The following is a 10091-nucleotide window of genomic DNA, read 5'->3' as shown; positions in this document are numbered from 1 at the left end:
ATGTCTAAGATCCTTTTAATAAGTCACACAATATATTTGTGAGCTTCTACAGATTGAGACATTCTGCACTATATTTCAAGATCGATGTCGTAGATATACAATTGTAGATGCCGTACGCTTGGTGTATGTGGTAAAAGACTACCAATTCTATGATAGATGGCACCTTGGGCATGGAATGTATATATTCCTCGGCTATTTGAGGTCACACTTTCATCCACATGCACACCCATTGAGGTAAATGCAAACATGTTGTTGTAAAACTGTATATATTGCCTACAATGTCTGCCTTGTGGTGTTTGCTCACAAATGAGCTCCATAAAATCAGGATGAATCAGTATGTTGGGTAAATATATTTTTCCATCCTTGCAACACATTGAGGATGTCTCTCGATGGAACAAACGGGCATTACAAAAGCGATATGTCTTTGGTTGTGGTAGTTGGTACCTAATGGTCTCTCTAACTTCTTTAAAATCTTTGGCACAATTGTATCTACCTTGCATACAATTTGTTACACGTGCAGTACCGTCAAATGTGTTGTCAACACCTAATTTTAATTTTGGGGAAACAATTAGAGATAAAGAGTGTAATGATAGTTGTAAAAGAAAATATTAAAAATTGTATCAAAAATTATGTTGTAAAATAAGCAAAATATTAATAATGTTTCAAATATGCAGCATGTAAACAAATAATAAATTTGATAATAATAAACATGTAAATTGAAATAAAAATGGTGACATTCAGTAACAAACCTTGTTCTCTGTAACCATCCCCATGATTTTGATCATTCATATTTTCAACTTTTTCAGTTCTTTTTACATCTGCAATGTAATTATCATTATAATTATAAAACCACCTAATGTTTATTGCACAATCTGCTAATGTAATTATCATTATAACCATAATAATTATAAAAATTGAAAGATTTTCCTAATGTATTACAAAACCACCTAATGTTTTTTTTTTAGTCACAATTGCATTCACAAAAAAGTTTTTTTTTTTTGAGTTAATTAAAAGTTATACCCTTTTTTACATGTTTTCAATTCAATTATTTAAGGGTCTTTTTTATTCTTCTTTTCCTTTCAATCATTTTAATTTTCTTCAAGCAGAGTCAACCTTAGGCCTAGGCCATAGCCTAAGGCCCCCTAACATAGAAAAGCCCTTAGATATCGAGCAGTAAGGTTTTTTTTTTTTTAGAATTAAAAAAAAATGCGAGTTAAGAGTACATTTTTCTTCCCACTCATAAGAAGGCCTAAAAAAATTAGAGTTGATGATGTCGAAAATTGTTAGTTGTGCAATCGTCTATATAGATGGATGATGACAAATTGTTCTGCCAATCAATTTGCAAGGACCACAAGAAGATAGAACACTGGTGTAGTGTTAGCCAAAGTCCTTTCGATGACTAAGTTAGATCAAGGTAAAAGGATCCATTTGCTTAAATTAGAGATTTAAAATGACTAAGAGTTGTGAGTAAGAAATTGTGTACTTTTGTGTCTTCTAGTTGTGTGGTTTTATTTATAGATCTAGTATTCATTATTTGAATGAATATCTACATTTGTGAGTTTTCATGTCATTGGTCATAAATATTAGGCTTTTATTGCCTTTCAACGGTCATTCGTCTGTTGATACCCATACATTACTCCTCAGTTGTTTCGTGCATTTAATGTCATTTATGGGTTCATTCATTTGCCTAATGACCGACCATTACAACTTGCATTAAATAGCATTTATGACTTCGTTCATCCATCTAATGGACGATCTTGATGAATTTGCCCTCATCAAGAGTTATGCTAGTATATTACAAGTTTTATTATATAAGTCTTATAAACTGATATGTCATCATTCTCAAAAAAATAAAAATAAAATAACAATATGTCATCAATTATAAGAAGTAATTCAATACTCATTTATTCTTTTGTTGAAGTGTCATTCATTGCCACATCAATTTGTAATATTTTTGTAGTAAAATTTGTAATAATTTTAGTATTTTCTCCAAAACATAAATTATGAATTAATAGAAATACAACCCAATCACCATTAAGTAAATGAAAAATGTTAAAACTAATAAAAATTTTCGACAAAGAATTTACAAACTGTTGTAGCAAGAATATGATTGGTGTCACTTAAGCAATATAATAAATAATTGCTTAAATAATTTTTTTTTTATTGGTGACATGCCATTTTGTGTAACCTATATAGTAAGTATCACAAACTCATTTTGGATGAATTAGTCATATTAATTAATAAGAATTAATAATATATTTGAAATCAAAAATTATAATATAAAAATAAACTAAATATTATTTAAGTGATATTTAGATATAAAAAGATCTCTTTAAAATTTTGGCCTTAGGCCTCAAACTATTTTGGGCTAACCATGCATTCAATATGGCTCCATCTAAAACCTCCATTATTTTAGGAAAAATGTATTGTTCACATTTCAAAACACTGCCGTATTGGTTGGACTAACTTTTTTTTTTTAATGGGAAATAGTCAAAGTACTATTATTCAAATAATTGGAAGATCAAAAATAACAAAATGAGAAATGTTTGGTGGAACAAACTCCATCTAGACTAACAAATGGGAAAAGAACCTAGTTCTCCTGGCCAAGGCATAGGCTACAGAATTACCTTGCCTCTTAGTATGAGAAAATGAATGAGTCTTTTACAATATGACCAATAGTTAAAAAGGAAAAATTAGTGGCTAAGAGAGCCTTACATACAACCTTTAAATCCCCTTCAAATATAGGATGACGGATACCTAGTTCAACAATGAATTTGGTAGCTCTTCGCACCGTTAGAGCCTCCAGAACTTCTATTGATGAGAGTTGGGATATTTTCTCGGATAATGCAGCTATTACTTCACCTCTATCATTTCGGACAATCACCCCAATTCCGACTTTAGATGAGTCTTCAAAGATCGCCTTGGGTTGGACTTACTTAGTGATACAGATTATATTAGAAACAAATGAGAGTTAAAGGATTGAAAGGGGAAAAAAGCCTCCAAGAATTAAATGAAAATGTGTATTTTATAAATTGAAAATTTCTTAGTTTACACTATAGACTAACACAAATGTATATAATGTTGTACACTTTTATGCAAATGTGTACAATATCATACACTTTTGCATAAAATTGTATGATATTATATACATTTGTTTAGTCTACATTGTAAGATTTACATTGATAGTAAAATGTAAACCTATAATTACTCCCATAAATTTTAATTTCCAAGATAAATGATGATTAATTGGCTTGATTGTGAGCTACATTCAATAGCCAATGGGCTATAGTAAGATTGTATTTTAACTTATGTCGCTAGATTCATAAAGATGACAAATTTTCCCTACTGCGCAAAGATGGTGGGGTGGAAATGAGGCAAGATTTTTCTCCCACACCTTGGGGTGGGATGGAGTGGGTTTAGGCTTTTTAGCCTTGCCCCATGCCCACTCTATTAGTGTTAAATATTTAGCTTGTATTACTAAGTATTTAAATGCATGAACATTAAAACCTTTTTGTTTTATTGTAACATTGTCTTGTTAAATAATTTTGATAATATTATTCAATCCTTACTAAAAAATAGTTTGATTAAAATAATAAATTTAATTGTAATTTGAAGTATATTTATATTAAAGAAATAGTTTGGTTTTATATTAAAAAAATTATAATAGGTTTGGGGTAGGATGTGATAGATTAACACGATGTAAAGATTTGTAGAACGGTACCCTGTGAAACCCTAAGGGGTGGAAATGGGGCAAGGCAGTTTGCCCCGCTATGCGGGGCTGGCTAGAACGGGGTAAGATAAAACCATGTGGGGTAAGGGTGCAAACCCTAGCGTTTGGCCCATCCCCGCCCTATTACTATCCATGAATTGCGATGAGTGTTCTTTATTCTTATTTGACAATTTTTTTTTTTTAATATAGATAGAATTTTATTCTTATGTCAACTTCACGACAAGTGTTCTTTATTCTTTTTTGAAAATAAGAGACTTTTGTATGATAAAAAGCAAAAAGAAAAATAAGAGACTTTATCTAGTATGTTAATCCCAATTCTTTTTATCATTTGTCCAAGATATCAATTAGTTTTTTTCTAAGTGAGATTTAACCAAAGATCTCCTATTAAAGAGACAATTAAAAAAGGCAAAACTACACTATTAGTTCATGAAGTTTATCCTGTGTGCGCAATTGGTCTCTTAGGTTTTCAAAATGAGCAATATAAGTCTTTCTGTTAACTTTCGTTAATAGTGTTGCTTATGTAGCTAATAGAATAATTACCTAACATTTTTTAATGACATGACATTTCTTTTTATTTAAAAATTACAAAATGAATTTACATGTAAGAAACAATCTGACACGTTTCAATTCAAATTTCAATCCTAACTTGGTACCAAAATAAAACTCATTTGCAATCTGATTCACAAACCCACGAAAGAGACAAGGAGAGAGAGTGATTGAACAAGCCCAAGCCCTAGCCATTGTTGGCGACGCCACTGCCCTTCGCCAAAGAAAAGGTTAGATTAAGTACCCGTTTGGGTACTGATGTGGAAGAATTATAACAGGTGTCATGAACATAGCCCGTCAGCTTCTGTTTTGGCTGACGGGTCGAGACGTAACGTAAGGTAAACGGGATGCAATGCATACCGACTAAATCAAGATGAAACTGACGGGCTGAAGTACCCAAGTCCAACTGACGGCTTTTTGAAGCCGTCAGGTTACTGAACAAAGCTTGAAGGCCGACGGAAAGCGCAGGCTGACGTCTTAATAGGCGGACGGTTCTGTGAAGACTATAACTTGGTCATCACGCATGGGTTTTAGAAATTTATGAATTAGTCATATTAATTAATAAGAATTAATAATATATTTGAAATCAAAAATTATAATATAAAAATAAACTAAATATTATTTAAGTGATATTTATATATAAAAAGATCTCTTTAAAATTTTAGCCTTAGGCCTCAAACTATTTTGGGCTAACCATGCATTCAATATGGTTCCATCTAAAACCTCCATTATTTTAGGAAAAATGTATTGTTCACATTTCAAAACACTGCCGTATTGGTTGGACTAACTTTTTTTTTTTAATGGGAAATAGTCAAAGTACTATTATTCAAATAATTGGAAGATCAAAAATAACAAAATGAGAAATGTCTGGTGGAACAAACTCCATCTAGACTAACAAATGGGAAAAGAACCTAGTTCTCCTGACTAAGGCATAGGCTACAGAATTACCTTGCCTCTTAGTATGAGAAAATGAATGAGTCTTTTACAATATGGCCAATAGTTAAAAAGGAAAAATTAGTGGCTAAGAGAGCCTTACATACAACCTTTAAATCCCCTTCAAATATAGGATGACAGATACCTAGTTCAACAATGAATTTGGTAGCTCTTCGCACCGTTAGAGCCTCCAGAACTTCTATTGATGAGAGTTGGGATATTTTCTCGGATAATGCGGCTATTACTTCACCTCTATCATTTCGGACAATCACCCCAATCCCAACTTCAGATGAGTCTTCAAAGATCGCCTCAGGTTGGACTTACTTAGTGATACAGATTATATTAGAAACAAATGAGAGTTAAAGGATTGAAAGGGGAAAAAAGCCTCCAAGAATTAAATGAAAATGTGTATTTTATAAATTGAAAAATTCTTAGTTTACGCTATAGACTAACACAAATGTATATAATGTTGTACACTTTTATGCAAATGTGTACAATATCATACACTTTTGCATAAAATTGTATGATATTATATACATTTGTTTAGTCTACATTGTAAGATTTACATTGATAGTAAAATGTAAACCTATAATTACTCCTATAAATTTTAATTTCCAAGATAAATGATGATTAATTGGCATGGTTGTGAGCTACATTCAATAGCCAATGGGTTATAGTAAGATTGTATTTTAACTTATGTTGCTAGATTCATAAAGATGACAATTTTTCCCTACTGCGCAAAGGTGGTGGGGTGGAAATGAGGCAAGATTTTTCTCCCACACCTTGGGGTGGGATGGAGTGGGTTTAGGCTTTTTAGCCTTGCCCCATGCCCACTCTATTAGTGTTAAATATTTAGCTTGTATTACTAAGTATTTAAATGCATGAACACTACAACCTTTTGTTTTATTATAACGTTGTCTTGTTAAATAATTTTGATAATATTATTCAATCCTTACTAAAAAATAGTTTGATTAAAATAATAAATTTAATTGTAATTTGAAGTATATTTATATTAAAGAAATAGTTTGGTTTTATATTAAAAAAATTATAATAGGTTTGGGGTAGGATGTGATAGATTAACACGATGTAAAGATTTGTAGAACGGGACCCTGTGAAACCCTAAGGGGTGGAAATGGGGCAAGGTAGTTTGCCTCGCTATGCGGGGCTGGCTGGAACGGGGTAAGATAAAACCATGCGGGGTAAGGGTGCAGACCCCAGCGTTTGGCCCATCCCCGCCCTATTACTATCCATGAATTGCAATGAGTGTTCTTTATTCTTATTTGACAATTTTTTTTTTTTTTAATATAGATAGAATTTTATTCTTATGTCAACTTCACGACAAGTGTTCTTTATTCTTTTTTGAAAATAAGAGACTTTTGTATGATAAAAAGCAAAAAGAAAAATAAGAGACTTTATCTAGTATGTTAATCCCAATTCTTTTTATCATTTGTCCAAGATATCAATTAGTTTTTTTCTAAGTGAGATTTAACCAAAGATCTCATATTAAAGAGACAATTAAAAAAGGCAAAACTACACTATTAGTCCATGAAGTTTATCTTGTGTGCGCAATTGGTCTCTTAGGTTTTCAAAATGAGTAATATAAGTCTTTCTGTTAACTTTCGTTAATAGTGTTGCTTATGTAGCTAATAGAATAATTACCTAACATTTTTTAATGACATGACATTTCTTTTTATTTAAAAATTACAAAATGAATTTACATGTAAGAAACAATCTGACACGTTTCAATTCAAATGTCAATCCTAACTTGGTACCAAAATAAAACTCATTTGCAATCTGATTCACAAACCCACGAAAGAGATAAGGAGAGAGAGTGATTGAACAAGCCCAAGCCCTAGCCATTGTTGGTGACGCCACTGCCCTCCGCCAAAGAAAAGGTTAGATTAAGTACCCGTTTGGGTACTGTGTTTTGCATCCATGTCTGGGTGCAAAACGCGTTTCAACATTTTTTTTTTTTTTTTTTTTTGCTGCAAAGATTGACTTTTCAACCGTGAATAGTGCATTTGTGCACTATTTACGGACCCACAAAATATCACTTTTCAGGAATTTTTTTTATTAAAAATGAGTCCCACGATGCTATTCACACATTTAGAGGGTTTTTGAATTTTTGATTTTCATAACTCAATTCTCAGTTTCCATAACTCATAACTCAAAAATGATAGGACCTATAGCAAAAAGGTTGTTTGGCAAACGATAACTCTGTTTCCATCACTTAATTTTCTAATTTTTGAGTTATGACTTGTGGAAATTGAAAACACATTTTGGCTATTTTCAATTTCCATAACTCATAACTCAATGACAATATTGTAATTAAACACACATAGGGAACCCACAAACAGTGCTCAGCCGCACCTTTTGACCACTTTTGACATTTTTTTCCTTTCTTCTCCTGGTTGGCTGTGCGGTTCTTTTTTTTTTTCTTCTTCTTCTCCCGTGTGTTGACTGTTCGGTCTGTTCTGGGTTTTTTTTTTTTTTCTTCTTCTCCTGGGTTGGCTGTTCAGTCTATTATGGGTTTCTTTTTTTTTTTTTTTTTTTTTTTTTTTTTTCATTGGGTTCGATGAGTTTGGGTATTGAAAAAAAAAAAAAACTGCATCAGGTGACAGGTATGGGGCCCACAAATAGTGTGAAAAATATTGAGTGATGAAAAATGAATGATGATGCCAAACAAACATAGTATTTTAAGTGATGAGTGATGAGTAATGAGTAATGAGTGATGAGTGATGAGTGATGAGTGACAGAAATTGAGTGATGAAAAAAAAATAATCCACACACCCCCTTAAAAATTATTTTGCTATAGTGTTTTCAGTTTTCAGTTTTCAACTGTATCCAAAAGAATCCTAAACCTTTTTTTTAGAAGAAGGTTAGATTAAGCCTAAACGTGATAAATCAAATACTTTTGTTACACTTCTTGCAAAGGCTTATAGCTTATAGTCGGGTTGTCGGGTAGTATATATTCCATCTCAGGGAAATAACTATTCAATGGAATTTTATCAACTAAAAAAAAAAAAAAAAACTATTCAAGGGAAAAAAAGAAAAAGAAAAAGAAAAAGAAACAGAAAAAGAAAAAGAAATAAATAGCATTAAATACATTTTAGAGAGCACTTACTACATTATCAGAGATGTAGCGACTGGACATTTGGGAAGCGTAAGAGTAAGTGCCCGTTTGTTTGGGCGTTTTGAGCCCAAAAGTTGGCTTTTTAAAAAAGCCAGCCCAAGTTCAGCATTTGGTGAGTATAAAACGCAACTTTTTGACAAAAGTTGCTTTTTATATTTCTGAAGAAACGCGCGTTTTAGTTATGGGAGAGATTCGGTCCATTTTGTAAAAGCTGGTGTGGGCGTTTGATATATATCCGTTGGGGGTGACATTAATTACCAAATTGCCCTTCAAAGTCTCAAGCTAAACAGAGAACACAGAATCAGTACCAAACACTCAGCTTTTAACAGCTTTTACCAAACACTCAGCTTTTTGAAAATGCACTTTTTCATTATGCACTTTTTGAAAAAGCTGAACCAAACTCACCCTATAAAAAGATTAAAGAAGAAATACACCACGATCGGCGAATTAACAATAACAACAGTGGATGTCTAAGAAGAAATGGGCCACTGTCTCTGATGGAGGGTAGCGGTGTCACCGGTGGCGGGTAGGACTTATGTTTGTTCAATCACTCTCTCCCTTTATCTCTCTTGTGTTTTTGTGAATCAGATTGCAAACTAGTTTTATGTTGGTATCGAGTTAGGATTAAGATTTGAACTGAAACGGGTCAAATTGTTTCTTACGTGTAAATTCATTTTGTAATTTTTAAATAAAAAGAAATGCCATGTCATTAATAGAAGGACTTATATTACTTATTCTGAAAACTTGAGGGACTAATTGCGTTCACTTAAAATTTAAGGAACCAATTGCACATGTAGGATAAACTTGAGGGACCAACATTGTAGTTTCACATAAAAAAAGTACTTTAACAATTAGAACTAACCAAACCTTGTGAACAATTAAAAAAAGAATAAAGTTTAGCTACAAAATTGATTATAGTCTAAGGCTGCAACCTTACTCAATATTTTTTTATTTGAGGTGAATTTTAACAAATCTACCATTAGATTACATCTTCTTCTTATATCCTCCATACATGCAAAATTTATAGAAAATTAAAGATTAATAACTATGTCATTAATAAATTGTTTAAATTGTAAGTTTTCGTAGTTTAAAATTATGCATAAAATATAAACTTATAGATCAAATAGTAAATAATATCTAAATGACACAAAATTTGACATGTATACTAAGAGCGTAAAGAATACGCAATTCAATGGTTAGATTTTCAAATTATATAGTAATATTTATTTTATTAAGTAAGGTTACAACTTAATGTTACAACTAATTTTGTAACTAAATTTTGGTCATAAAATAAATATTACTATGTATTTTGAAAATGACAAAGTTTAACTACAAAATTAGGCTAGAACCTTACTCAATAAAATAAATATTACTATATATTTTAAAAATATAACCGTTGAATTGTATGTTCTTTATGCTCTTCATTCACATATCAAATTTTATGTCAATCAGATATCATTTACAATTTCATCTATAAGTTTATATTTTATGCATAATTTTAAATTACAAAAACTTGCAGTTTAAATAATTTATTGTTGATATAATTATTGATTTTTAATTTTCTAAAATTTTACAAATATGAAGAAGATGTAATCCAATGATGGATTTATCAAAATTCACCTCCAACAAAAAGATATTGGGTAATGTTGTAGCCTTAGGTTATAACCAATTTTGTAGTTAAATTTTGTCATTTTGAAAATCTAACCGTTAAATTGCATGTTTTTTATGTTTTTAATATACATATCAAAT

The sequence above is a fragment of the Quercus suber genome, unplaced genomic scaffold, assembly GCF_002906115.3.
Source record: "Quercus suber isolate HL8 unplaced genomic scaffold, Cork oak 2.0 scaffold_75, whole genome shotgun sequence".
Classification (NCBI taxonomy): domain Eukaryota; kingdom Viridiplantae; phylum Streptophyta; class Magnoliopsida; order Fagales; family Fagaceae; genus Quercus; species Quercus suber.
The sequence above is the reverse complement of the archived record's forward strand: the minus strand, read 5'-3'. Positions refer to the sequence as shown.